This window comes from Candoia aspera, chromosome 2 (assembly GCF_035149785.1).
Source record: "Candoia aspera isolate rCanAsp1 chromosome 2, rCanAsp1.hap2, whole genome shotgun sequence".
Taxonomy (NCBI): Eukaryota; Metazoa; Chordata; class Lepidosauria; order Squamata; family Boidae; genus Candoia; species Candoia aspera.
Genome location: NC_086154.1, coordinates 192,999,803 through 193,027,360, shown reverse-complemented (window position 1 = coordinate 193,027,360; position 27,558 = coordinate 192,999,803). Strand labels below are relative to the sequence as shown.

At 38.8% G+C, this 27,558-nt stretch overlaps 1 protein-coding gene across 3 annotated transcripts in view; it reads left to right on the top strand.

Annotated features, from left to right (window-relative positions):
• The first annotated feature begins 232 nt into the window (after positions 1-232).
• Positions 233-27,558, top strand: part of JAK2 (Janus kinase 2) — a 93,645-nt gene continuing 66,319 nt past the window's right edge. The window contains exons 1-2 of one of the 3 annotated variants that reach the window (XM_063295076.1): positions 233-427; positions 20,898-20,954. The gene's annotated coding sequence lies outside the window, so the exon portion shown is untranslated. Of the gene's footprint in view, positions 428-8,765; positions 8,811-20,897; positions 20,955-27,558 lie in introns of those variants that run through there. The other 2 variants (XM_063295075.1, XM_063295077.1) reach the window with 2 other exon arrangements.

Genomic DNA, 27,558 nt, shown 5'->3' with positions numbered 1-27,558 from the left:
TAAGGCGACTCATTAACCTGGCATTTGGCTCCTCCTCCTCGGGGTGGGGCCTTGCGCGCCACTCCTCTCCAGGAAGCTCCGCGGTTTTGCTTGGTGACGCAGCTAGCGCTCGAGCTGTAGAACGCAGGCCCGGCGAGCGTCGGCTGCTGCTCCTCGCTCGGTCTCGATCGCTGTGCGGCGGCGGCGGCGGCGGCGGCGGCGGCTCTTTCCCCTCCCCCTCGCCCTGCCTCCGGAAGACCTGGAGCAGGAGAGGCGGACCCGAACGAACGAAAGAGACCTCGCCTGCCACCCCCGCCGAAGGCCGAGCTCGGCAATTGCTGGCGCATGGGGAGCAGCTTCGCTTTCTCCTCCCGGTGACCAGAGCTGGGGGAAACTCGGAGACGTTCAGCGGAGAGCTTGGAGGAAGCCTCCGCAAAGACCAGCTCGGGTGAGGTAACATCCCGGGCGCCCGTTTTTTTCTTACTTTATTTGATGATCTGTAGGACTTGCTCAGTTGCATTCGCGAGCGGGGACAGGACAGCCGCGCTTGCAGCGCGCTCCGTCTGGATGCCAGTTTTGATTTTAAGCAAAAGTTTTTTTTTTCTTTTTCAGGAGGAGAGAATATCTGTAGCTCAGGGTTGAACTGTGGAGTTCTTGGTCCTCTCAGCTTGGTCGCTTGCTTGCAGACGTTTCATTAACCTAACTGGGTAATACCAGTTTTTGTTTTTGTTTTTAAAGGAAAATTAAGAGAAAAAGGGCGGGGAGGTTGCCGGTCATTCGTACTGTCATTCACATTACTGTAGCGGAGAGGCTTGTGCTTGTTGGGTTTTTATCCATCTGTCCGCCTATCCCCAAAATCCCCCTTGCCTTTGGTATAAGCGAAACCGAAATACAGTATCCTATGTGTTAGAATAGGCAGGGGTTAAACTTGATGGAGGCCAAGGGGTGTCCTTTCTTCCGCCTTTTTTAAAAGCCGACCATTTTCTTTAGGCTGTAACTGCCTTAGGAGATAGGAACTCGGCCGTGGTTAGAAGAGGCCTCTTACTCATCTTTTTCATGCTGTGTGCGTATTTTTCTCTTTTCTTGCCCCACAGATGTTTCTATTCAAGAAATGCCATCCTAATATATGGCATGCATTTATAAAATAATTAGAACTTTGGGGTGATATGTCACAAACTTTAGGAGATTCTTTTCAAGTATAACTTGTCTGTTATGACAGTTCCTTTATTCTGCGTTCTTTTCTGCTTATAAAGCTGATTTTCTAGAAATGAGACTTTTTCTCAAAAGACAACGGTCCTGTGGCTTCTGAGTCAGGGAAGAAGAGAAGGGTGGCTGACTTCCTGCAGAACAATTGGAAGAAGTCATGTTTTACAGCCAACGCGTGTAAACCGCCCAGAGTCCCCCATGAGGGGGAGATGGGCGGTGAATAAATTTATATATATTTATATATATTTATATATATATAAACCTAGCTGTATTTGCACAGCATGCTTTTGCCACAAATGGTGAAACCACAATTTGGCTTTGCATATTAAGTGAATCTAGCCAGAATAGACATTTACAGTAACATAACTTAGGGAATTGATACTATTTATCACTCTTTCCTTTTACTTGATCTGACAGACACCTTCTATCCTTGTCCTTTTAATACTGCTCAATTGCAACTCTAAGAATGTAATAGTAGTTTGTGGGGAATGAAAACAAATTGTAATGTTGGGGATTTAGTAATACAATTTTTAAAAAGCAGTATAAAAAATCTACAGGTGAACCGTTGGTTCACAAACAGCAAAATGAAGTACAGTTGGGTGTAATGGATGTTCTGTTGTGTAACTCTCCACATGTTTTAAAATTAAAAGGAAAATAGAGGGCCATCTAATTAGGAACAACCCCCCCCCCAGCCTGTTTATAGCTGTGGATGGAGAAAAGGTCTTCCTTCCACAGGTTTGCATGTATGATTTTAAGTTGGGAAAGGGCATGAAGGTATAGAGGTAGCAGTCTTATCTAGCAGATTATCCAGATTCGGTGTTATTGAGTTGGCTCTCCAGTATGTTGTAAACTGCTATCCTCCATAAGTTTGTCAGTACAATATATATAAGGCATGTATGAACTAGAGACATAAATGAGAATTACATTGCTCTTGAAAGGGAAGGAAACCCAAAGAACACGTTTTCCATCTTCTTGACTTTGGTAACATGATTGTGGAATGATTGTTCGATAATTTATTGCTTTCTTTATAATATTCCTCAGTGAGCTGATGCTTTAGGCAACAAATCAGAGCATTTCCTTTTTTCATAGAGCAAATGAAATAACTGATCTTCTCTACAAATTGGCCTTGAGAAGGGGTGGCACCATTAAACGTAGACTCTCTGGGATTTGAGAGCCAGTTTGGTGTAGTGGTTAAGGCATCGGGCTAGAAACTGGGAGACCGTGAGTTCGGTTCTGCCTTAGGCACGAAGCCAGCTGGGTGACCTTGGGCCAGTCACTCACTCTCAGCCCTAGGAAGAAGGCAGTGGCAACCACTTCCAAAAAACCTTGCCAAGAAAACTGCAGGGACTTGTCCAGGCAGTTTCTGAGAATTGGACACAGATTAAAAATCTGGGATTTAAATAGACAATAGCTCTGTTACAAACTGGACATTTAAAGTTCACCTGGGGAGAGGAATGTGACTGCAGGCTGCAGCTAAATTCCATCTTTTTTTTCCCCTAGAGGTAGTATTATAATATTGATTGGATGGTGTTGCTTTTCCCATAGTAAACCATGTAAAATATTCAGATGATCAGAATTTTTTTTTATATTGATATCAAGCGCCCTGATTAGGACTTTGGCTATGTAGACATGTACTGTACACACATACCTGCCAACGACCATTGGAGTTTGAGACTAGATGAAGCTGCCATAACCTAAAGATGAAGCGGGCACTTAAGCAGGGAGGGCAAAAGCTAAGAATCTTGTCAAAAAGATCCTTTGGGGAGGAAGATAAGAAGGAAGTCAGTCCTCAAGGATCAAAGGAAAAATGTCACCTGAAGCAGATAAAGGAGGCTGGGCCTGAGCACACAGAAACCCCTAAATCCCATCTACAGCTACAGGTAGTCCTCACTTACTGACCACACCTTCAACTTTACAGCCAATTGAGGACCTTTTACAACCTTTGCAGTGTCCCTCAGTCACGTGATCACATGATCACCATTACAGGCAGTACACGTCCTGTGCCTGGACTGTGTTTTTTTCCCCCTCTCTTGCAGAGCAGAATGATTGGAGAGGAAGGGATTGCAAGAGAGTAAACTGTTTGCTCTTCTACACATCAAAAGCAATGTGATGCTGGCAGCTGGGAGCTGTGGGTGCACTAAGCAAACATCTTGCAGTACTCTCTTGAAATACTTTCTTCTGCAATTGCTCTGCTTTGTGGGGGGAGGAAAAAAACAATTTCTGTAGGCAATCTCTCCTTTGCCTGATCCTGCCCCCCCAGAGCAGAGAGATTGGATCTCTTTGCTTTTCTACACATCAAGAACAATGCAGTCATGATGGCAGCGGGAGAAGCGATGGCCAAAACTCTGAGGACCCATCATAAATACCTTAGTTCAGCGCTGTCAATGAATAAGTGGTTGTAACCTGAGGACCACCTGTACAAAGAAGGCAGCAGGATGATTCAGAGAGAATATCCATGTGGAAATTGGTTGCTGGTGATAGGAGTACCTGGCCACTGTAAGGGTATGTGCCTGACCCCTGTGGGCCCCTTATAGTCCCTGTGATGCAGGTTGTGCAGTTTTTGTTATTGAATACGCAGCTTTTCAAAGAAGAGGAAGTGCTGCTTTCAGATTTACTGAGATGGTAAACTTTCGAAGAGCTTATGAAGTAGAAGTGGTTTTGATCAGTCAAAAAACTGAAATAGTGTGGGGTGCTACATCACATTTGCCCTCTGGTGTTGATAATATCGGTAACACAAGAGTTAAAGTATGATCTTGAGTGGAATTCTTTCTAAAGCATTTGGCACCCTGTGAAGCTACAAAAAGTGGCTAAGGATACTGAAATCTCTTGTGTGCAATGTTTACATTTCAATACCATTAATTACATAATTGCTACTTTATATGGCTCTGTGGTTTAGGGGTATTTTATAGTTTATAAAACGATTAGCTCTTGGAAATGAAAGGTAATTCTGCTATGGGAAAGGACAGATTATTTTACTCTTGTGGCATAAATATACCTACAAAGTAAGTTAAAATATTTTTTAAATTGTTGCTGTGTAGTTACTGAGTTGTTTTTCAGATAGTTATTTTGTTATGTTATTTGGACATGCCATATTTCTAAGCTGCTTTTAGAGATAGTTTTAGAGCAATAGAATCAATTTTTTTAGAAAGAGAATAAATAAGAGTGAAATTAATTCAGATTTTTATTAGATTCATTTGATTTAATCTGTATGGTACAATGGACTTCTTCTCAAAAAGAAATGCTGTTCTATGAAACACTGCTTTGTTCAATACTATTAAATTTATGTTTAAGGTCTGTCCAGTGTCCAGTATATAATTGAATCCAATTTTTTCTTTCCAGTATCCCATATATAATTGAATCCAATTTATCTTATGCTCTCAATAAAAAAGAAAATAAGAAAATGCTCTCCATTTTCTTATGAACTCAGTAGCTGAACAGTATTTATACTTTAAGATACCATTGAAATATATATATACACACACACAGTATATATACAGTATGTGTGTGTGTGTGTGTGTGCATGTATGTATGTATGTATATATGTGTATGTGTGTGTATATATATATATACACACACACACACATACACACACACACACACACACTTTTAATTAAGGGGAGGGAGCAACTGTATTTAGTGATTTTTATAATATGCCAATGGAATGATTTATAGAAATAATGTGATTTTGGTTTGATATAGAGTAAGGGATTGATTATGGAAAATTGTTGTATATCCTTGCTGTTAAAAGTCGGAAGTCACCTCTTTTTGTAATTTTGAAAAGTTTTCTTTTGTGTTTCTACACTTCTTTAGTTTTTTTTTTCTTCGTAGTTTTTTGTTTTTCTGTAGCTTTTATCTTCACGTGAAACTTAATAAAATCTTATTAAAAAATTGCTGACTGACAAATAAAAGGATTATTACAAGGGTACCAAAGAAGAGGATTGATTTTATTTTAGAAAAGGGCAAACTAAACTATGTCCTTGAAGCATGACTGTTACAGAAATTTAAAGGCACTGAGTTGTTTGATGGATTTTGATGCCTGTACAGTTCATAATGACCATTGGTCATGCATCAGTGTACATTTGGAAAAAAATTGATTCTCTGTAATTTTAATAGCTCCTTCTTAGATATCAGTTGCTTCAGTCTGAGCAAATAAGTAACTTGTCATGAGTGAGGATGGCGAGCAGGGGGCTCCCATCCAGGCTGTAAAGCGCATGCGTAGTACTGAGCTATTAGGTGGCCATTCAAAGAGACACAGATCGGGCCCGCCTTAGTCTTTGGGGTTTATATGTCTGGGTTTTTCCTGCACTTCTGCAGTTTGTTAGGATTTTCTGTTATGTAGCAGTAATAAAACACTAGAGACCTATTCCTTGTCTCAGCGTGGTTCCTGGCTGTTAGGACATCACTTAAGGAATGTCTTCAGATCTAGATCTACAGAGTAAAGGCCTCGTTTAATGCTCCTCTGTACAAATCCTTTGAAAAAGGTGCTTTGGAACTTCCAGGCTCTGTGTACGCATGGATGCAAGGCTGCCATTAGCAGTTTCTAAAGTAATTGTATGAGCCTGGGAGTAGATGTACATGCTTAAACAATTCAAAAAGAGGCACATCCTGAACTATCTCTAGCAAAAGAATAATATTGGCTGCTATTGGAGGTTGTAATATATTCATGTGAGTTGTCTGTGCTGAAGCTTAAGCAAACAATCATTTTTAGAGCTGTTATAAACTCTGAAAGACCCATTGTTCTCTTTTGTCACAACAGAAATGAAGAAACGTAACACAGTGACTGTTGGAGGAATGTCTTCGATTGTTTTTCTTTTTTTCTAAAAACAGATATGCAAATTAGTCAGGCTAAAAAAATTAATCTGAGGATATGTACAATATTTAAAATATATTTTTTAAATGGTTCCTTTTGCTTTTCAGAATGTAGAGGACATGTTGAGTGAAAATTGTATTGTAGGCATGTGGAAAGCACAGCATAAACAGATCTTTAAAGAAATATATTTTAAATTTGAGCCAGTAGTTCTAAGCATTTTGCATGTCATCTATAGGAAAAATGAGAAGAATTATTTGGAAAATAATATTTATTTACTTGCTTATTGAATTTGTATAGCAACAAATTGTACAACTTGCAGGATGAAAATAAAATAGTACATAATAATAAAATAAATAAAAGGGTGATCATCCATAAAATCAAAAAATAAAAAGCAGTATAATGTCTAGATATACCACCTGTGGGCATCATCAGGATAGGTAGCTTTAAGAACCAAAAGCTATATGGAACAGTTCATTTTGTACAGCTTTGGCAAATATTTTATCATCATTTTGCAATCTAGCCTTCAGATTGGGGAGGGGGAGGCTATTACATAAAAGTGGGAGATGCAATTGAGAAACACTGCCTTTGTACCATGCCCCCCGCCAGCTCACCTCTCTTATGAACCAAGTTCTGTGCTGGGATGAAAGCATTAAGTGAATTCTATCAGTGAAATCAGGAGAGAAGAAATTTCCTGTTCAGCTGCCAGCCTCAGTGCTCCAGAGCTGACTTCAAGAGTGTAGGTGCATAGATGATTTTGGATTTCATCAGTACCATTCTTAGAGGAGATTATGTGCCATTGATTTCAACTAATCTTCTCTTAATAATTTGTCCCATTTATTTTCCTAGGTTCACCCTAACAATTAGGTTTGGATCTAGTTTCAATACCTTAATATAATAATAATGCAGCTAAAAGTCTTGTGGTAATTTAAAGACTAGCAGTTAATTGGCATAAAGTTCTGGGGCCTAGGAGTCACTTTACTTGAAACAAGGCAGAATGAGCTATGGTGCTTGAATGAATGTACTGGAATATTCTGTCAGCCCTGAAGATGTCACAAGGCTCTTGGCTGGGTGTTTTAGATTATGAAGGAGATTGTTGGCAGCTGCTAAAACTAATGATAACCTGTTATTTTGTCCAAATTCATACCAGTAATTGGTGCTTTAGTATAGTGAGTTATTACAGTGTAAAGCTATCTACCTTGATCAAAAGAAAATCTCTATTCAGGCATTTCAAGAAAATATACAGCTCAATACATAAGTGGTAGTAGGCAGCCTCTTCCCACTATAAAGTCATACTGATGACATCAGTTGAAAACTTTATGTGTACAATAAAGCACAATTGCAGTAGGGTACTTTTGCAAATAAAACAGTACAAGTGAAGGCTACCCTGCAGTCTTGAACTATCCATTACTGGGGTTCAAATTCATGTGAAAGACTTTATGTGCACAGCTCTAAATGTAAAGGGTTCCCAATACAGGTAGTTATCCTGTAATCATGGATACCATTCTGTATTCATAGAAACTTTGTAATGCTCAAAGACATATGTGAAAACCTTGATTGACCAGAGCCATGATGGGTAGCAGAGGTCATTATCTATGGGCCCATCTAATAACAATCATGATATATGGAAGATTTCATGCTTGGAAGTAAAGGTGTAGGTTTAATTATGAATAAAAGGGCTGAAATTTATGTCAGATGAATTGGTGTGATGCAGATTTTTGTGAGTGCACATGTAAGAAGAATTCATAAATAGGTGATAGTATCAAGTTTCACTCCAGTGAACATGATAATGGAAGTACCAGAAATGAGTCTTGAGAAAAATTGTGCAACCTACTGAATGAATGTGATCCAGGGAAAAAGTTACTATGTTGGGTGTCGTAAATGGTTGGGTGGGAACAGGACAAAAGAATGCAAGAAAAAATTGATTTGGGCCTTTCAGAGACCCAAGAATGAGTAAGTTTAAAAGATTGTGGGAAGGCTGGGAAAGGAATAAAAGGGTTTATCTGTACTTGAACTAGAAGGCAAACACTGGGAAGAAGAGTTTCAAATCAGTCAAAGAGATTCAGCTTTAATTAACTTATTATAAATGAGGCTGTGAAATTCCTCTTACAGTTTCCAAGATTCCTTGTTTACCCCAGACAAGCATTAAAGTGAATACACTGAAATCTGTGTAGTTCTTGCTTCCTTAATCTTGCTCAGCTGCCTGAGGGTTGACAATAACAACGGTAACTATAAATATCTCTTTAGAAAAAATTTGTTTATCTCAATATGTGGTTTAAGTGGACAAACAGCATTTGTCTGTTTATGCATATAAATGACAAATGAATATATATCTAACAGCATGATCCATCTGGTTGTTTACAAAATAAATTTAAAGCATTAGTTAAGAATAGAAGGGTGATGAGAGATTCTAACAGACCATTTTTATGGTAGTGTTATGAGTGAATTTTGTAGAATATATGAACGTGTAAGAAAAGGAAAGAAGTGAAGGAAACTAGAGCAAAGTAGAACAAATGGAGGAAGTGAAAGAGTATGATTCTTCCATGGGGAAAAAAGAGTCAAGGAGAGAGGAACAGTTAAGAGAAATAGAGACAGAGGCAGAGAAAATACAGATTTTGATACAAAAAGTTCTTTTGCCAGTGGCTGAAGAGGGCTAAACAAGGAGCCTCCAGAAGAGTGAAAGGAATTAAAAGTGATGAAGTGATTTAGTAGAAAACTGAAGTGAGGGAATCCTGAAAGGGATGGATGGTTGGATAGATAGATTGATTGATTGATTTGGGAATGATAGAAAAGAGGAATTGAAACAAACACTGTACAGGTACAATGGATATAAAAAGTCTACAAACTCCTATTAAAATGCCAGGTTTTTGAGATGTAAAAAAATCAGACCAAGATAAATCACTTCAGAATTTTTTCCACCTTTAATATAACATAGAAGCTGTACAATTCAATTGAAAAACAAACTGAAATCTTTTAGGGGGAAAAAATAAAAATAAAAAAACTAGAATAATGTGAGCATAAAAGTAAGTTGAGTGCAAAAGGGGGTACTTAAATGTGGTACAACAAAAAAAATAGTGTCAAGGATGAGTGAGTGCTGAATGACAACAGATTGGAAGTGAATGACTAGTATGAAAAATCCATATTGGTGCTTTGGGTACACGGAGAGAATGAATGAGTCTAGAGGAAGAGGAAGACCAAGAAAGTTGTTGTTTGATGGAATTTATGAGTTCCTCAAAAAGACAGAGTTGCAAAGTTTAAACACTGAAAGGTGGTGTATGAAGCAGTGTATGGACGTGGCAGCAAGGACAATTCAGTGGTGTTGAATCGCCTCCATTTGTACATAATATGCCTGATAGTGGACTGGTAGAGTATAAACTCTTTGGAAGTAGTATTGTAACCGTTTCCAAATTGGTGAGCATCAACAACTTTTTTGGAGGTCCTCAGAAATCTCCTTTGTTCAAGCCATGACATACTTCCACATACCTGTGTTGTGAAGATCAGACTTTGATAGTGAATACCCAGAATTCTGTTCTTTACATGAGGCAGGACCTCCTGCACTCACACCTGATTATCATCCTACTGATTGAAACACCTGACTCTAACTTCTTCCAGTGAACTGATAATCCTAGAGGTTCACATGCTTTTGCAACAGACGGGTATGTAGCTTTGGGTCATTTTCCTCAATAAACCAATGAACAGGTTTAATTTTTTTTTACTTATTTGTTTAATTAGATTCTCTTTATTTAGTTCTAGGACTTGTGGAAAACAGATCATGTTTTAGGTCATATTTATTAGCAGAAATACTGAAAATTTGAAAGGGTTCACAAACTTTTAAGCACCACTATTCATCTAACTGGATGGTCATGGAAGATTCCTGTGAATCAAGCATCTCCTCTATTTCTTAGATGTTTTGCTTGTCAACAGAGTTAAAAAGTGACTTTGAGAGAAAATTTACGGTAGGAATGAAAACTTTGAGGGTCTGAATCCATAATGATTCTTTTTCAGTTTCCTTGAAATTAACTCGTGGTAAAAAACTTGATCAGCTTCATTCTTAAATGAGTGGCAGAAAATTGTGTATTTATGAAGGATTTGTAAGTAAAAGATACGTTTCTCTCTTTATGGGATGAGAATAATGCCAGCAAGCAGATAAAATTTTTTAAAATCTGAACTTTGTTGCAGTTAAAGGCTAACATTTATTATGACATGCTGTTTTTCAACATCATTTATGTGCTTGCCAATGACAGGATAGAGAAACTTTTTTTCCCTGAGGCAAAAGAAATAACTTGTATCTCTAAACTATTAGGTTCAGAGTTGAATTGGACTATTCCGGCACAATTTGTGTGGTGAGATTACTTGTGCTTGATCTAGTTACTAGTTTAAAAATAATAATAATTAGTTAAATAAATACATAAAACCACCCAGAATCCCTCTGGTGGGAGGAGATGGGCGGTGACAAACTTGATGAATGAATGAATGAATGAATAATTGTTTTCATTCATTCAAGTTTGTCACCGCCCATCTCCTCCCACCAGAGGGATTCTGGGTGGTTTTATGTATTTATTTAACTAATTATTATTATTTTTAAACTAGTAACTAGATCAAGCACAAGTAATCTCACCACACAAATTGTGCCGGAATAGTCCAATTCAACTCTGAACCTAATAGTTTAGAGATACAAGTTATTTCTTTTGCCTCAGGGAAAAAAAGTTTCTCTATCCTGTCATTGGCAAGCACATAAATGATGTTGAGAAATAGCATGTCATAATAAATGTTAGTGGGGATTTTTCCATGAAAACAGTCAACACTGAAAGTATTCCTTACAAATAGAACATTCTCTTTATATAATTTTGACTATTTAATTTCTAAGCAGTTTCAAAAATAACACTGCATAAGCTTTTTAGCCTCTAGTCCAAGAGAAAATAGGGTGATCCTGAAAGCAGATGTATGTAGTGGTGCATACAGTAATGGTTTTGTAGTGAACTGTAGAGTTGGGGAGGTTTTTTATGTGATGGTAGTTCTCTCCTGCTATTTTCAGTGTAATCTAATAGGTAACCAAATTAGAAATTACACTCAGCTAAAGAATTTCCTTTAAGAGTTACTGATAATTACGACGCATTGCTTGCTTTTGAAATTTCTCTTTAACACGTAACTTTGTGGCTTAAATTTTGGGGTGCTATATTAGCATTTGATGGGAGAGTACAACATCTTGTTTCATTTTGAATAACAGGTTGCAGTGTGTCCTGTCTATGTAAAATGTGAACAAACCAAGAAACTCTGTGTTTGGTGTTAATATAGCCTACTTTTTAACTTTGAAAGTAAGCTGAACATCTGCAGAACCAAATCTGGGGCAGGAAGGGAAGGGGAGATGAATGAACAAAGTTTGTGAATTTGAAAACTAATAACATCTCAAGCCAGAACAGTGTTTAATCATTTGCTGCCTTAACTGCTTTAAGACTTACTGTCATGTAACATTTGAAGAAAGACTAAAATTGAGCTTTAACTGGTTGTTGCCATGAAGTCGTGTCTATTTCATAACACCACACTGTGTAGTACCATCTATCTCTTTCATATTTCATGAAGTATCTTCATATTTACTTTTCGTTGCTGGAAAGAGTTTGGTTCTTGTCCTTAGCATATTTGCAATGTTATAGGTAATATTCCATTGTGGCGACAAGGTGTTCTTGGGAAGGATGAGCAAAGAATGTTAGGAGTGTATGCCAAGAGTATATATTCTCAGCAGGGTCACCCAAGGCATGAAGGTCATCCCAGTTGCCCAGCTAAAGCAAGCAGGTACCTATATAAAGCAGCAGCGAGACAGGAAGATGCTGGAGGCAGATGATCACTTTAGACACAGTAGCAAAGGCATTAATTCATACTGCATGGGAAAAGGCCATGGTAAACCACACCTGTATTTTTACCAAGAAAACTACATGGATAGAAAATATAAAATCACTGACGATGTAGTGCCAGATGATGGGCCCCTCAAGTTGGATGGCGCTCAACATGCTAATGAGGAAGATCTGAGGTTCTTTCGGAGTACTAATGGTGCTTATGATGTGGCTAGATTAAAGGCTTTGGGATGTCTAGTGCTGCTGTTGCCATTCAGGAAAAGAAAATCTGAAGCAGCAAGGCAGAATTACAGTAAGAACATGGAATGTAAGAAGCGTGAATATAGGAAAGTTCAACACAGTGAAATTCACTGATGCCTCTAAGATGTTAATTTGTAGTCACTTCATTTCAAGTGATTACAGATTGACATCTTAGGCATCAGCGAACTAAGATGGACTGAGATCAGACACTTTCAGTCAGAAGATCACACCATTTGTTACTCAGGACATGAAAAACAAAGAAGGAATAGTGCTGCTTTTATAGTTAGGAAGGGTATAGCAAAAACAGTACTTGGCTATAATTCAGTCAATGACCAAATAATATCAGTTATACTTTGTGGACAACCCTTTAATATGATGATCATTCCAGTTTATGCTGTAACCACCAAAGCAGAAGAGAAGGTTGGTAAGTGTTATGATCAATTCAATTTGAAATTGACAGAACATGCAAACAAGATGTGCTGCTTGTGATTGGAGGCTGGAATGCCAAAGTTGGAAACATGAAAGAAGAAAATGTAGTTGGATTGTATGGCTTAGAAAACCAAATGGAGCAGGAGGCCAACTTAACAATTTCTGCCACTCCAGTGATTTCTTCATAGCTAACACTGTCTCCAAACAACCAAAACGATACCTCTGTGCATGGACATCACCAGATGGAATATATAGAAATAAAATTGACTATATTATTGCTAAAAGGAGGTGGAGAAGCTTAATTATAACATCAAAGACATGGCCAGGTGTTGACTGTGGAACAGATCACAAACTGCTCATGTGCAAGCTCTAAGTTAAGCTAAAGAAGAAGAAACCCAGTCAGTTTCCATGATATGATTTTGACATATACTCACCATTTTCAAGGAGAACATTAAGAATCACTTTGAAGTCCTGAACCTCATTGACAGAGAATCGGAGGAATTATGGAATGAACTTAAAGAAGTAAGGGTTAGAAAAGACTAAGGAACATGAGAAATTATTGCTGATGTACACTGGATAATTGAGAAAGCCAAAGAATATCAACAAGAAGTCAATATGTGCTTCATTGATTATAGAAAGGCCTTTGATCGTGTTGATCACATTGAGCTGTGAAAGATGCTCAGAAAAATGGGAATTCCAGAACATCTCATTGTCCTCATGAGAAACTTATATACAAATCAGGAAGCCACAGTATGGAGAGTACATGGTGGAATAGATTGGCTTCAGGTTGGCAAAGGAGTACAACAAGGCTGTATTAATGTATATCAATATTAGAGAGGATAGAGATTTTGTTGGTATTTTTAGCTTTTAAGAACAGGATTTCATATCTGTATTTATCCCATAGAGATGGCTTAAAACTGTGTGAAACATACTGTAAACAGGACAATTACTGTAGTCTTCCAAATTTTTGTGCAGAGAACTCTTTATATTAATCCTGAAATAATTTTTCAGACATCTTCTGCTTTATAACCATTGATAATTTCATAAAATGAACCTATAGGATTTTCATTTCACACCTAAAACTGTTCTGGCTGTTTATTTTAAGAATTACCATTTATTTTTATAGAACCAGAGTTCCCAACCTGACACCTGAGGTTGCTAATGTACCTGCAAATTGGTCCTTTGACCTGATTTTATACTTTAAAAGAAAGTATCTTAATTTTTTTTAAGGTAGTGAAGGGAGCTGGTATGTTAAAAACCAAAATGCTAGAATCTATCACCATTGTTGTTTCCAAAACTGCCTCTGGATTCCAGATGAGCTCCATAGAGCCAATGTTTTGCTTAGAAGTTCACATCTGCTCAGAAAAAAATGTTAGAAGTGAGTGGAGGTGAGTATCTAGCAGTAGTAGCTAGGAGACCTTCAGGAAATAGATTAGACCCCTATGGCAACCTTTCGTTGAGAGCACCTGCATGTTCTCAAAGTTTGGAATTTGCCTATCAGCCTGCTTTTGAGTGCTCTTTAGTTCAGAGAAAGAAAACAAATATGGTTTGTAGATTCAGTTATAGCAAAAAAAAAAGGCCAGTTGTTAGCTTACTGTATATTTTCTGAACATTTGAAAGGTGTTTCCTTTAGTTCCAAGTGAAGGATATTTTATTGACGAACCTAAGCTTATTGTAATATAAGCATTTTATTTAAGAACATCACTGCTAATGTGGCGTATCAGTCGCTCCACTTCTAATGTAGTGGCAAAATCCTTGATATATTTTCATTTTGTTTGGTTTAGGTTAATGACTAGTACTCATGGATTGATTGACTGACTGTTTTGCACAATTATTTCGTATCTATGGTGGTTCACTCCACTTTTCCCCTACTTTACTGTTAGCATATTTGCTGTAACATCATGTTCAAATGAATGTATTTTATAGTAGAATGACTCATTTGGAAACACTTATTAAAACAAGAGGTTAGTTTTTCAGGTTTCACAAAGCATGTACTACTTACTAATTTATAACTCACATCATGTTTAATGGCCTTCACAGAAAAATGTAGTTTGCAGTAATAAATGGATACGTCCTGCTTCTGTGGAAAAGTTGTCACAAAAATATATATCAAGGTAGTGGCTATTGAAAATGATAATGTATGTATGGATTCTCCCTTACTTTCAGTCACAAAGGCTTTAAGATTAAAAACTTCCCAATCTTAAATAGGGAAGATGTTCTTATTTAAGCTAACCTGTAGTGTCAAATTGTTAAAGGCACTTTTTAAAGAATATTACTATCTAGTATATCTTTATAGACTTGACCCAAAGAAAGCTTGCCAGGACAACGAAAAAATGATTGTCTTCTATATAAATACTTGCAGAAAGTTATTTATAGGAGATGTTACCACTTTGACCTTTTTACCAACCTGTAACTTCAACCAAATATTTCATTTACAGTTAGTCCTTTGTTAACGACCACTTGTTCAGCAACCATTCAAAATTATGATAGCACTGAATGAGTGGTGGTTACAGTTGGTCCTGGAAGTTCTAGCCATCTCGGCACCCTTGCAGTCACATGATTGCAATATGGGTGTTTGGCAACCAGCTTGCACATACGACAGTTGCAGCACCCCGCAGTCACGTGATTGTCATTTGCAACCTTCCCTGCTGGCTTCCCACAAGCAAGGTTAATGGGGAAGCCAGCAGGGAAGGTTGTAAGTTGCCCAGGTAAATCTCCACCCATACACCCTCCCCAGCCCCTTTTGGCCACGCCTCCCCAGCCACTCACTCATTCTCCCCCACCTGGCAGCAGCCATCCCAAGCCCCAGAGTGCTTGCACCGTGCCTCCACTGCCAGTCCCGCACCCTCTTGCACCCTACCCCGCCTGGCAGCAGCCACCCCAAGGCCTGCAGCACTCACGCCATGCTTCCCCCACCACTCGCACACCTTCATGCACCCTTCTCCACCTGGCAGTAGCCACTTACCTGCCTGCCAGCCTGCTTGCAAGCCCCCTGCTACTTGCAACTTCCTGCTGGCTTCCCCACTGACTGTGGTTGTTGGAAGCTGGCAGGAAGTTGTGAGGGGGTCCTCACCTAACAACGGCAATGGGGACTGCAGGGATTGCCATCGCTAAGTGATGCGATCCTGTGATGTTGTGCTTTACAACTACATGGCACAGCGATGGAAATTCCAGTCCCAATTGCCAATGCAATTCAGGACTACCTGTATGTATGTATGTATTTAATAAATAAAAGTATATGGCCACCCATCTGATATACATGACTCTGGGCAGCTAATAATTAAAACAGAGCCTCGTGTGGTGCAGTGTGGTAGGCAGCAGTATTGGAACCAAAACTCTCCCCATGACCTGAGTTCCATCCCAATGGAAGCTGGATTCTCGGGTAGCCGGCTCAGGTCAACTCAGCCTTCCATCTTTACGAGCTTGGTAAATTGAGTACCCAGCTTGCTGGGGAAGGTGATGACTGGGGAAAGCAATGGCAAACCACCCTGCTATAGTCTGGCCAAGAAAACGTCATGAAAGCGGCGTCCCCTCAAAGGGTCAGACATAGAGGACCTTTCACACAACAATTAAAATAAAACAAAATAAAAACACAAGCACTAATTAAAAACATAAATAACATAACACAGCATAAAATAGCATCTCACAGTCAATATAACCAAAAATCAGGCTCACCCAGGCCATCAGGGCCCCAGACTTGACAGCAAAGCTAAGTTTTTAATGCCTTGTGAAAGGCCAGCAGATTCCAGAGAAGTCTGATCTTGGGGGGCGGGGGGGGAGGAATGATGTTCAAAAGGGCAGGTGCCATGGCAGAAAAAGCCTTCCTCCTGGGTCCCGCTAGATGATACTCTCTTGCAGACAGGACTTGGGGCATGCCTTTCCTGCCAGATCTAACAGGATAGGTAGGCACCATTGGGGAGAGATGGTCCTGTAAGTAACCCAGCCCCAAGCCATGAAGGGATTTAAAGGTAACTACCAGCACCTTGAATTGTACCTGGAAGCATACCAGCAGCCAATGCAGCAGAGATATCACATGTGCTGAGTGACCAGCACCCATAACTGCCTGCACCTCTGCATTTTGAATACTGTTCAAGGACAGCCCAATGTAGAGCTCATTGCAGTAATCCAATCGGGAGGTGACTAAGACTATATCTGTTGATCAATCCTATTCATTAGGTTGAAAGTATTTTGATGCATTTGTCTTTACATAATTGCTTTAGCAGATTGGTAGTTGGGGCTCTCTTCCATGAATTGCTCATTTCAAGTCATGCCACAATATTTCTTTCAGGCTGAAGTCATGGCACTGCCCCAGCCAGTCCAGAACACCAAATTTCTGCTGCTGCCTTAGCTACTCTGTTGAATATCTACTTGTGTAGTTAGAATTCATGTTTTACTTCATGAACCACATTTGTTTAAGCTTCAGCTGATGGACACCTGACATTCTTTAGAATTTGCTGATATAATCCAGAATTATTGTTCCCTCAGTAATTGCAATCTGTCTGGGTCCTGAGGCTTTAAAGCAGCCCCGAATCAGTATATGCTGCCATGCTTCACAGCTGGAATGAGTTTCTTTAGCTGCAGTGCAGTGTTTCATTTCCTCCAACGTAACATTTCTCATTAAAGCCAAAAAGTTAAACTTTTATCTTTTTTTTTTTTTAAATCAATTCAGTCGTGTCCAATTCTCGGAGACTGCTTGGACAAGTCCCTGCAATTTTCTTGCCAAGGTTTTTCAGAAGTGGTTTGCCATTGCCTCCTTCCTAGGGCTGAGAGAGAGAGGGACTGGCCCAAGATCACCCAGCTGGCTTTGTGCCCAAGGCGGGACTAGAACTCACGGTCTCCCGGTTTCTAGCCTGATATCTTAACCTCTACACCAATTTTAATGAGAGCCAGTTTGGAGTAGTCAGAAGTCAAAAACTGACTTGAAGGCACAATAAAATAAAATAAAATAATTATTATTACATCCCCCTGGGTCATTCAGATAGCCTGTGGTGAACTTGAGATGGATGGCAAATGTTTTTGGAGAGCAGTGGTTTCTTTCTTGGTATCATCCCATACAAACTTTTTTTGTTCACTGTTTTGCTTTTGGTGAACTCATGAACTCATGAATATAAGACAATGGAAGAGCCACCTGCAGATCCTTTGCCATTACTCAAGGGTTCTTTGCAGTCACCTTGATTATTGCATGTCTTCTTGTTGAGGTGATTTTTATTAGATGACCAGTGCAGGGAAAAGTAGCAAAAATGTTATCCTTTTGTATACCATCTGCTAACTGTGAACAGCGGGAGGCCAAGAACTTTGACTGTGATTTTGCAGCCCTTTCTAGCCTCCTGAGCATAGACAACCCTTTTTTGACATCTTCAGATATCTCTTTTAAAGGGACATGAGTTGTTTCCACAAACCTGTGTTGTGAAGAGCAGACTGATCATGGCAATCTGCATGCGTGTGTGTCTGTTTTAGAGAGAAGTATCCCTCAAACTCATATAGTACTTGATAGCCATCTCATTAATTGGCACATCTGACAAGACAGCTATCCTAGGGTATTGCATATTTTTTTCAACAAGGATAGTGAGCAGTAGTTTTTTTGTGTGTGTACTTTATCTACAGTTTCTTTAGTAATAGATGAAGAGGTTAAAGTACTGCAGTATTATGAATATTTCTAAAGGGTTCACAAACTTTCTCTCATCCATGTAGCCCCTTCAAGGTGCTCCCTACTGTTCCAGCTTGCTTCTGCCTATTTTCGGGGCAGATAGGCCTATTTCCAAACAAAGTGCTGGGTTTCATTTGCTTACCATTTTACTCTCTGAGAAAGCTTATGTGGATAGTATTGGAAATAAAGATGATGCTTGAGGCTGGTACTTTGCTTTTTCAGAAAGTTAACTTCCAATTTATTTATTTTTTAATTGCAAGAATGAATAGAAATTAAAATAAGCTGGTACATTGGGGAATCTGTGGGTGAGTAAAACTCAGTTCTATAAAACTATTTGCAACTTAGGAGTAGTAATCTTAAGTATCTTTTGAAACTTTATCAAAATAAGCATTGTTCTTTTTGGGAATCTGAAAAATACATGATTTTATATTCTTTCATAAGGGTCAGAAGGGTATTGAATTGTTAGGTATATGGTCATCAAGTACCAGCTGAATGTTCTCAAGACTGATAACTGGAACAATACAAAACAACCTTGTATCTGAAAAACAGACGAGGCTACAGCTAGTCCTTTAGTTCTGCACTCACTTCCAATAAAACAGTGACATTGTGGCTCATATATTTGTTGGTGATGCCACTTAAGATGGATAATGTGATCTGTAACTCATCAATGCAGAAACTGCATTGGTCGCACTTATGGATGATCTCTGGCGGGAGTGGGATGGAGGGAGTGCATCCATCCTGGCTCTTCTTGACCTCTCAGCGGCTTTCGATACCATCGACCATGGTATCCTTTTGGGATGGTTCAGGGAGTTGGGGGTGGGCGGCATGGTTTTGCGCTGGTTCACCTCCTTCCTCCAGGGCCATTCCCAATCGGTGGTGATTGGGAGTGAGAGATCTGACCCTCGGCCCCTCCATTGCGGGGTGCCGCAGGTTTCTGTTCTCTCCCCTCTCTTATTTAACATCTACATGAAACCACTGGGTGAGATCATCTGTCACCATGGGATGAGGTATCATCAGTATGCTGATGATACTCAACTGTATATCTCCATCCCGGGTGAGGTAAGTGATGCGGTGACTGCCCTGTCTGAGTGCTTGGGGGCTGTGGGGGCCTGGATGGGGAACAACAGGCTTCAGCTGAACCCTGGTAAGACAGAGTGGCTGTGGGTTGACAGCTCTCGGTTTCTGGGAAATTGTCATCTTTGGTTCTGAATGGGGTGGCACTGCCCCAGACAGACCTGGTGTGTAATCTGGGGGTTCTTCTGGATTCACGACTCCTCGTGGAGCAGGTGGCAGTCGTGGCCAGGATGGCCTTTGCTCACCTTCGGGTTGTGCGCCAGTTACGCCCGTTCCTGAAGCGAGAGGCCCTCTGAACAGTCACTCATGCCCTCCTCATCTCCCATATTGACTACTGCAATGCGCTCTACATGGGGCTACCCTTGAAGAGTATCTGGAAGCTTCAGCTGGCTCAGAGTGCAGCTGCGCGGGTTATTTTTGGTGTCCCCAGATCAACACATATAACATCTTTACTGCGCGAGCTGCACTGGGTGCCAGTTTGCTTCTGGGTCCAATTCAAGGTGTAGGTTATGACCTTTAAAGCCCTATATGGCATGGGGCCAAGTTACCTGAGGGACCGTGTCATCCCCATAATATCGACTCGCCCCACCCAGTCAGGGAGAGAGGGCATGTTGTGGACCCCGTCAATAAGAGAATTCCATCTGGCGGGGTCCAGGAAGCGGGCCTCCTCTGCAGTTGCCCCCACCCTTTGGAACATCTTGCCCTCAGAGGTGAGGCAGGCGCCTTCACTTCTGATCTTCAGGAGGGCCCTGAAAATCTGGTTTTGCCATCTTGCATGGGGCGGGCAGGTGGGCAACCATCCATGGGGTTGGCTCGCACCTTAGAGCCCCTCCCACCTGATCAGAATTTTTAACCTCTTGGATTGTATACTTATTTATATTGCATCTTATATTTGTAATTGTTTTTATAGATTTTAATTGTTGTTGTTATAGTTTTAATTTTATTGTAAACCACCCAGAGTCCCCCTTTTGGGGGAGATGGGCGGTAGCAAAATTTGAATAATAAATAAATAAATAAATCCGGAGTTGTTCATGCTTGTACAAACATGATAAAAAGTTTTGCAGTACATTATGCCATATTTTTAATGAGACAAGTAGGTGATTTTAGTTCCCTGCTGCTTTATTTGTGTAAGATGGGGGAAGGGGGAACACGTTTGTTAGGAAAATGAGCATACATAACTTTGTGACTTAAATTTTGGGATCCTAAATAAAAGCGAACTATGTTCATTCTAGTTGAGAGTTGGTTGAAGGTATAGTCCATACATGTATTCTGAAAGATGAGCTTAATTGAGTTGAATGGCTGTAGCAGACGTGATGGACTCCTTTTCAACCCAAGGACTGCTTGCCACTGGATTCAAACTTAGCCCTTTTCTTTAGCCCTTCTTCTGATCTCCTTGATTGCCAGTGAAGCCAAATTGGAGGGGAAGGAGGGAAGGTGTAGGATCCAAGGCTACAGTGGGCTCATGAGCTGATAAAACAGGATTACAGCCCAAGTGGTGATCTGTTTTCTAGAGTAATTTAATCATAATGTTTTAATTGAATTTAATTTTTCTTTACAGTATCTTGAAAGCCCATATAATATAAACTACATATTGAGATATATGTTTAAGTATAAATTTTTGAATGGCATAGATAAAACATGATAACTTTTTCTCTTTCCTTTTTAGTAATAATTGAACATCAGTCTCACCCAGCAAAACTTTTCAGCAATATCTTCGAGACAGGTAAAACTATTTAATTGCCCAGTTCCTAAATTAGAGTATAATTAATGACTGCAAGAATGCATAGAATCAAGATGAAGCTATGAATGGGTGCAAAGTCCTAGTGTTATATGTAATAAGACAGAGTTATGATGAAAATTAGCCACTAAGTAATTGGATTTATGCCCTACATTTTGCTGAAGAATGATGAGCAAAGTGATTCACAATAAAAAATATTTTAAAACAACCTAATTAAAATCCAGTAAAAGGGGGCTATATATGTTAGTCAGCTGAAACATAAACAGATGTATGAATCCTTAGTGCTGACAAATGTATTACTATTTAAACTTCCATGGACTACAGCTCACTTTATCATGTAAGTTTCTATAGTAAAAAAGGAGTGTGTAGAATTTGTTTCTCTACTGAATATAACTGATAACACCCCAGTGGAAAGTGGCAAGACAACTTATAGTCAGAGCAACTAAAAAACTCAATGAAATATATGAAATACTTTCCACCCAAAAGGGCTGTGTTTCAGTTTGTTATTAGAAAAAAATTACCCCGCTTTGTTTCATTCTTGAACTAAAAAATCCAAAAACGTGGCTGCTTCATTTCATGTGTGAACCACTTGAAAACAGCTATTCCAGACTTGAAATATGTTCAAACCATTTTGTACAGCAGATATATGGTACGTTAGGATGAATCATAACATTTTTACCTAAAATGTTAAGCACCCAAATGGTTCATCTTGATTTAATAGGGGAGAAATATTCATAATTGTAAAAATTACTGTTCTAAAAATGTTAAAGTGTTTTGAACTACCAGAATCTTCCATGTGCTCTTGATTTGATAAGACTGAGGACATACAGGAGAAAAAAAAATCAGGGGAATTTCTAATTCAGTTGTATATACTCTGTGTGTGTGTCTTTCAAGAATTAGTTAGAAGTTAAGTCATTGAAGTTTTAGAGCAGTGATACATTATTGAAAGATATCTAACGTTGAGTGTCATTGAACTTTATTGTAAAAACACTTGAAACTCAGATGTGTTTTAAATTTATACATCCCATCCAAATGATCCTTGCCCCATGGTATTTTGAATTATGTACCATAAAGTGCTGCAGAAGGTTTTGCTTTTTTTGTCTGTGTAAAGTTTAGAAATTAGGTATGCGGTGTTAAGTGATGTATGTTGCTATTTATTATTATATTTGTGTGTATCTGTGTGTGTGCGTGTGTGTGTAGTCAACTCAAGGTGGCAAACATACCTAATACTCTTGCCTCCTATTTTTCCCACAACAACAACCCTGTGAGTTGGATTGGGCTGATAATTACAAGCCCAGCTGCAGCTTTAAATGCTGTTTCTTTCACAAGGCAGAGAGGGTATCTCTCCTGAAGAGTGATAGCCAAAATGAGTTCAGTGCCCTTTCTTTTTAAGCTAGAGCAATAGTCTGCCAACCTGTTATCTGTGCTTGTATTTACCTTAGTCTGATTTCTAAGCCAAGTGTGTCTAGCTTTAAAAATGTACTGTGACAGCAGTTACTAGACATTTAAAGTATTTGCTGTTTCTCCCTGCCTTGTTCCCACGGCTAGTAAAGTAGTTGCCATAGCACTGGGTTGGTTTAGTGCTGTACCTTTTTGCCTTCTGTCTTTAAAGTTAGGTCTCTGAGGCCATTATACAATTACTTCACATATAAATGGCAGTTGCCATGAGTCCGTAATGTAGAGTGCAGCAACCATGTTAACAGAGGTACTTTATTTGGCTCTTTAAAGGATTTGGTTCCTTCATGAGAGCGTCAAGTGCACTGCTGCAGCAACTTGCAGATCTAGCATAAAAGGGCCAAAGCAGGTAGTCCCACAGGGCTCTGAGAGTAGGTGAAATCAAGAATATTGCAGCCAGGTTACTTATTAGGCCCAAGTCTCAGAAATGGTTCTTGTCACTTGTGAAACAATTCCACTAATTCCTGGTATATTTCCAGTTTGGAGCCATGTATCTTAAAGACCACCTGCTTGCATATTGGCACTCAGTATTAAAATCATCCTCAGATACTCTTTCCTGGTTCCCAGTGGTGATTTGGTAGTGATACTCTGGTTCCTGTCAGGAGGTTCAAATGGTATCTCTCATATTTTTGCCAGCTGAAAATCTTATTTCCACAAGCCTTTTAAGTTATTCTGTACCACAGTGCATGTGATTTTATTCACTGCTTAATGACTTTTATTATGTTATTTTAAGATCACCTAAGCTGTTTTGAAAGTTCATTGAGATCGTAGAGGAGATGGCAAATTATAGAAGTGGCATTTGTTGCTCACAAGTTATGAACTGATATGCCTAAGTCTCTTATGTGTACATAGGCCTCTTTGTATGTGTTGCTTAAGCAATAGGATTCTGTGTTAATTAAAAACACAAAAAAATCTGGCTTTCAGCCATGTACTCAAGGTAACTCTCTTACACAGGGAGGGAAAGTATACTGTTAAAAGAACAAAGCCAAAGTGTTAAAATTACTGTTTACTATAAACCACCTACTACAAACATACTTCCACCCACTGTACAAGTAAGTTGGCTTGTAAAAAAGGGAGAGATGTTAAGCATGTGCTTATTTGGGCAGAGGATAATTCTTCAAGTATGTAGAAGAATCATAATTACATCCCCCAAGAATCCCAACCCACCTTTCCCCTGCCACATGATCAGAACTGTGGACTGCCCTCATGCTGTCAGTATTGATGGCAGCAAACACATCTGCTTCCACTGATCATAGAATCATTGAACTGAACAGGGTCATTAGGCCTTCAAGTCCCACCCTTTGCTCAGGTTAGGAATTCATATTAAAACTATCCATAGCAGATGGCTGTTTAGCTTCTGCTTGCAACACATAAACTGTTAAAATTTGACTCCTTAAAATATCATGACCAGAACTGAGCACTGAAAGAATTATTTGGAAACTATACTTCTGTTGATGCAGGCTAAAATTGAATTGTCCTTTTTCGCATCATGTTCCTGATGCATATTCATTGTACTGTATAATCAACTGCTGTATAATCAACTGCTGTTCTAGGCTTTAAGGCCTTTTTCACAAGTATTACTGCCTAACCAGGTATCTTCCATTCTGTACCTGTGAATTTGACTCTTGTTTCCTAATTAAAGAACTTTGCATTTATCTGTGTTAAATTTCACTGTTATTTTCCTCCCATTTCTTTAACATGTCAAATTGTTCTGAATTTTATCGCTATGTTTTATTCTACCCAATTTTGTTGTATCTGCAAATTGGATTAGCATTTTCTCAATCTCCAATCACTTTCTGAACTGCATTGTTTTGACTTGTATATTTAAATTTTTAATGTTACTGACAGTATTTATTCTCCTTAAAAACACTCAAAGCAGTTCCCATAGTTAAAAAATAGTTTATGTATGGTTAAAAATACGTTAATCTAAGGAAGGATGGGATTCACATGTTGAATTTTTTTTTTATTCTTAAACTTTCCCTTACCCTACACTAGACTGTTTCTGTCTGGGTAGTGGTCCTGCTCTCAGATCATCAATTTCACTCACATCCAAAATTAAGAACTGATCTTATAAAGCCAGCAGAGAAAGGCAAAGCTGCTCCTGACCCATATCTTCTTTAGCCAGCTAAGGTGGTAGAAGTTGGAGATTTGCTGAAGATTCTTTCCTTTTTTTAAATGTCAGTTTCAGTTTTCTTTAGCTTTTAATTAGATGACTCAAAGGGCTGTTTTTTTAAAAGTCTTATGTTGTTAAATATATTTCTCTAAAATATAGAATTTCCATTGCAGGAAGAAGAAAAATTAGCATCTCATATTCAGTAAGAATTTGAAGTGATTACTCTAATGTTAGAGGGAAAATACTCAGTTATATATTCAGAACAAAAATGTCTCTTTAGTTCCCTAGACAAAAAGAAACAGGCAGGCAAGTGATTACTTTTAAAAATCATATTCAAGTACCATACTCCTGGCAGAGCAATCCTTTTAAAAACTATAAACCAGTTTTAAATTTAGGTGAAAAGATCTACTACACTTACCCAATAGGGTAAATGCTGGGGGAGGAGTTAGGTTATATTTACTGTAAAAGGCATCAGCCCTGGCTGTAAATGGTCTTTGAATGTAACTTCCAGCACCACTTTCTGAGCCTATGCCAGCAGGAAAGACTGGAAATCACTACACAAAGGTGGTCCAGGATTATTCTAAAACTGATAGCATCAAAAGCTGCCAGATGGTTCAGAAGTACTACAGTGCTACATTTCCTCATCTAGTTTCTAAGGTACTTTATTAAGGCAACTGAAGTATCCTCAGTGTCTTATCACTGATAAAAGCCTCTTTGAAAGGTATTCAAGTAAATCCATTTTCTACTGCCAAAACAGAGTTTGAAAATGGTCGGATCTTGGCAATTTACTATAATCCCATGTGTTTTTTTAAATTTGTAATCATTATTAAGGATTAATCGTACATTTTTCAGAACTGGGCCAGATAAAGAAATAACCAGGTAAACAAAATTTCAGTTAAGAATATTCTGCTGAACAATATTTAGGTTGATGCTTCAGTTTTGGCAGAAAATTGGAGTGAGATTTCTATTCCTGGGGGTTCTGCCATATCAGTATTTTCAAAATGCATCCTTAAAATAACAGTATGAATGAGATTTTCAAAGGTCTGCTTACAGAAATTATAACAACTTTCTTACAGCATTATCTTCAGACATTGAAATACTAACTTGTAAGTTTATGATTGAGGTGAATTTTGCAAAAATTGACTTTTTGTCTACTTGGATTACATTCATAATGAAAGATGTAAAGGAATCTTTCATATATTTCTTTAGGAGTCGCTCTGCAAAAGTGGACTCATCAACAGGACAGAGTACTGTTGAATAGGGTCTGCTTGGAAGTAACTTTGTCCAGTCAAAAATCTTTTGTGTTGAGGGGTGGGGGAGATTCTGTGAAAGATGAATTCAAGAAAGCGGTGCCTAGCCAAAAAACTAATCAGGATCAGATCAAGTCAGCACTTATACAGAAACAACCAAGACTCCTAGGAATGTACAGCAGACTGAGACAAAATTCTGAAGAAAATGGTGACAAACAACTTCCATACTGATTCTAAGAAAATCTGAATTTGACTTTAACTCAAAGGGAGTCTTTTCTATTATGTTTTTAGAAGTACTTATTAACATTTTACATTTTCCAAAGATGTGGAAGAGATGAAGCAGAGCATCTGGCAAACAACACCCTCAAGTACCTTATCCCTTTGGGATAGGCAAATCAGTCAGCTCCTGGGTGCACCTATGCAAAGGAGGAGGGTGCCAGATGGATAGAACCCCTTCCCTAGAAGCTGTCATTGATTAATTCTATGATTAAAATTTCCCCTGACATGGGGGAACATGTATATCAAAGGAAGACATAAGAGAAATTTTCATTAAATTTGCTCAGGGGATTTAACTGTGGTAATATACTACTTACAAAAAACTGTTAGGGATAGTTATCAAAAATCCATATTATTTCTGACAAACCAGAATATGTAAAACAGATTGGACCTTTACATATCTACTGACAGCCCTCCACTTGGCGCTACCAGTAGGTGGAAGAGAACATGCCATGTTTTCAGCTATTGGATGACAATTAGTATATAGAGACCTGAATTTCAGAGAAGAAATATTAAAACAAAATTCCCAAGCTTTGCGATAATCTACATGTATTTATTTGCTGAGCATATTTCCTCATGGATATTACTAACAGGTTGCCAATAACGTTTTGCAAAAAAAAAAGAATGGTGAAAAAATGCTGTAATGCTGTGTGAGAAGTGAGTATGTACTATTCCATGTATCTTTGAACATAAGTTATTGATCTGTTTATCTAGTCACAGTTTCATGTGGCATTTCTCAAGAGGGCCATTTTAAGTAGCAGCCATAAGAACCTAACACTTTTGGGTGACAAAAATGTGTTTACCTCTTATATGGAGGTGTTAAAGTTATAGCATTATGGAGTAAAAGAAGAATTAGTTACAAGTACAATGTATATTTAACAGGAAAACAGTAGATTATGCCCACTTAACTACATCACTGTATCTTTTGTTAACATTTCTTCTGTGTAGTTTTGAGCAGAAGAGTCTTACTGTTTTTGTTGTTAAAAAGATTTCCCCCCTAACATTTGGGGTAGTTCAAAATATCCATCATCATCACTAAATTATCATTCCACTTAGCATAGAACCTATTACACTTTTATGAATAATAAATGTTACTTGTGTACTGCTTGTATGTGATAATTCGTATTAGGTAACATAAATATAGGTAGTCCTCACTTAGCTACCACAATTGGGACCGGCAACTCCCTCACTAAGCACTCAAGCTATTAAGCAAAACATCACGTGACTGTGCCAGACTTATGATGTCAGTTCCGCTGTGGTTGTTAAGCACAACATTACATGACCGCAACTTGTGACTTACTGCTGGCTTCTCCATTGACTTTGCTTGTCAGAAGCCAGCTGTGAAGCTCACAAATAGTGATCGCATGACCATGGGATGCTGCAAACGTAGTAAATGCATGCCAGTTGCAAAGCACCTGAATGGCGATCGTGTGACAGCAGGGATGCTGCGACCATCATAAGTTCGAGGACGGTGACAAAGTTACCTTTTCAGCAC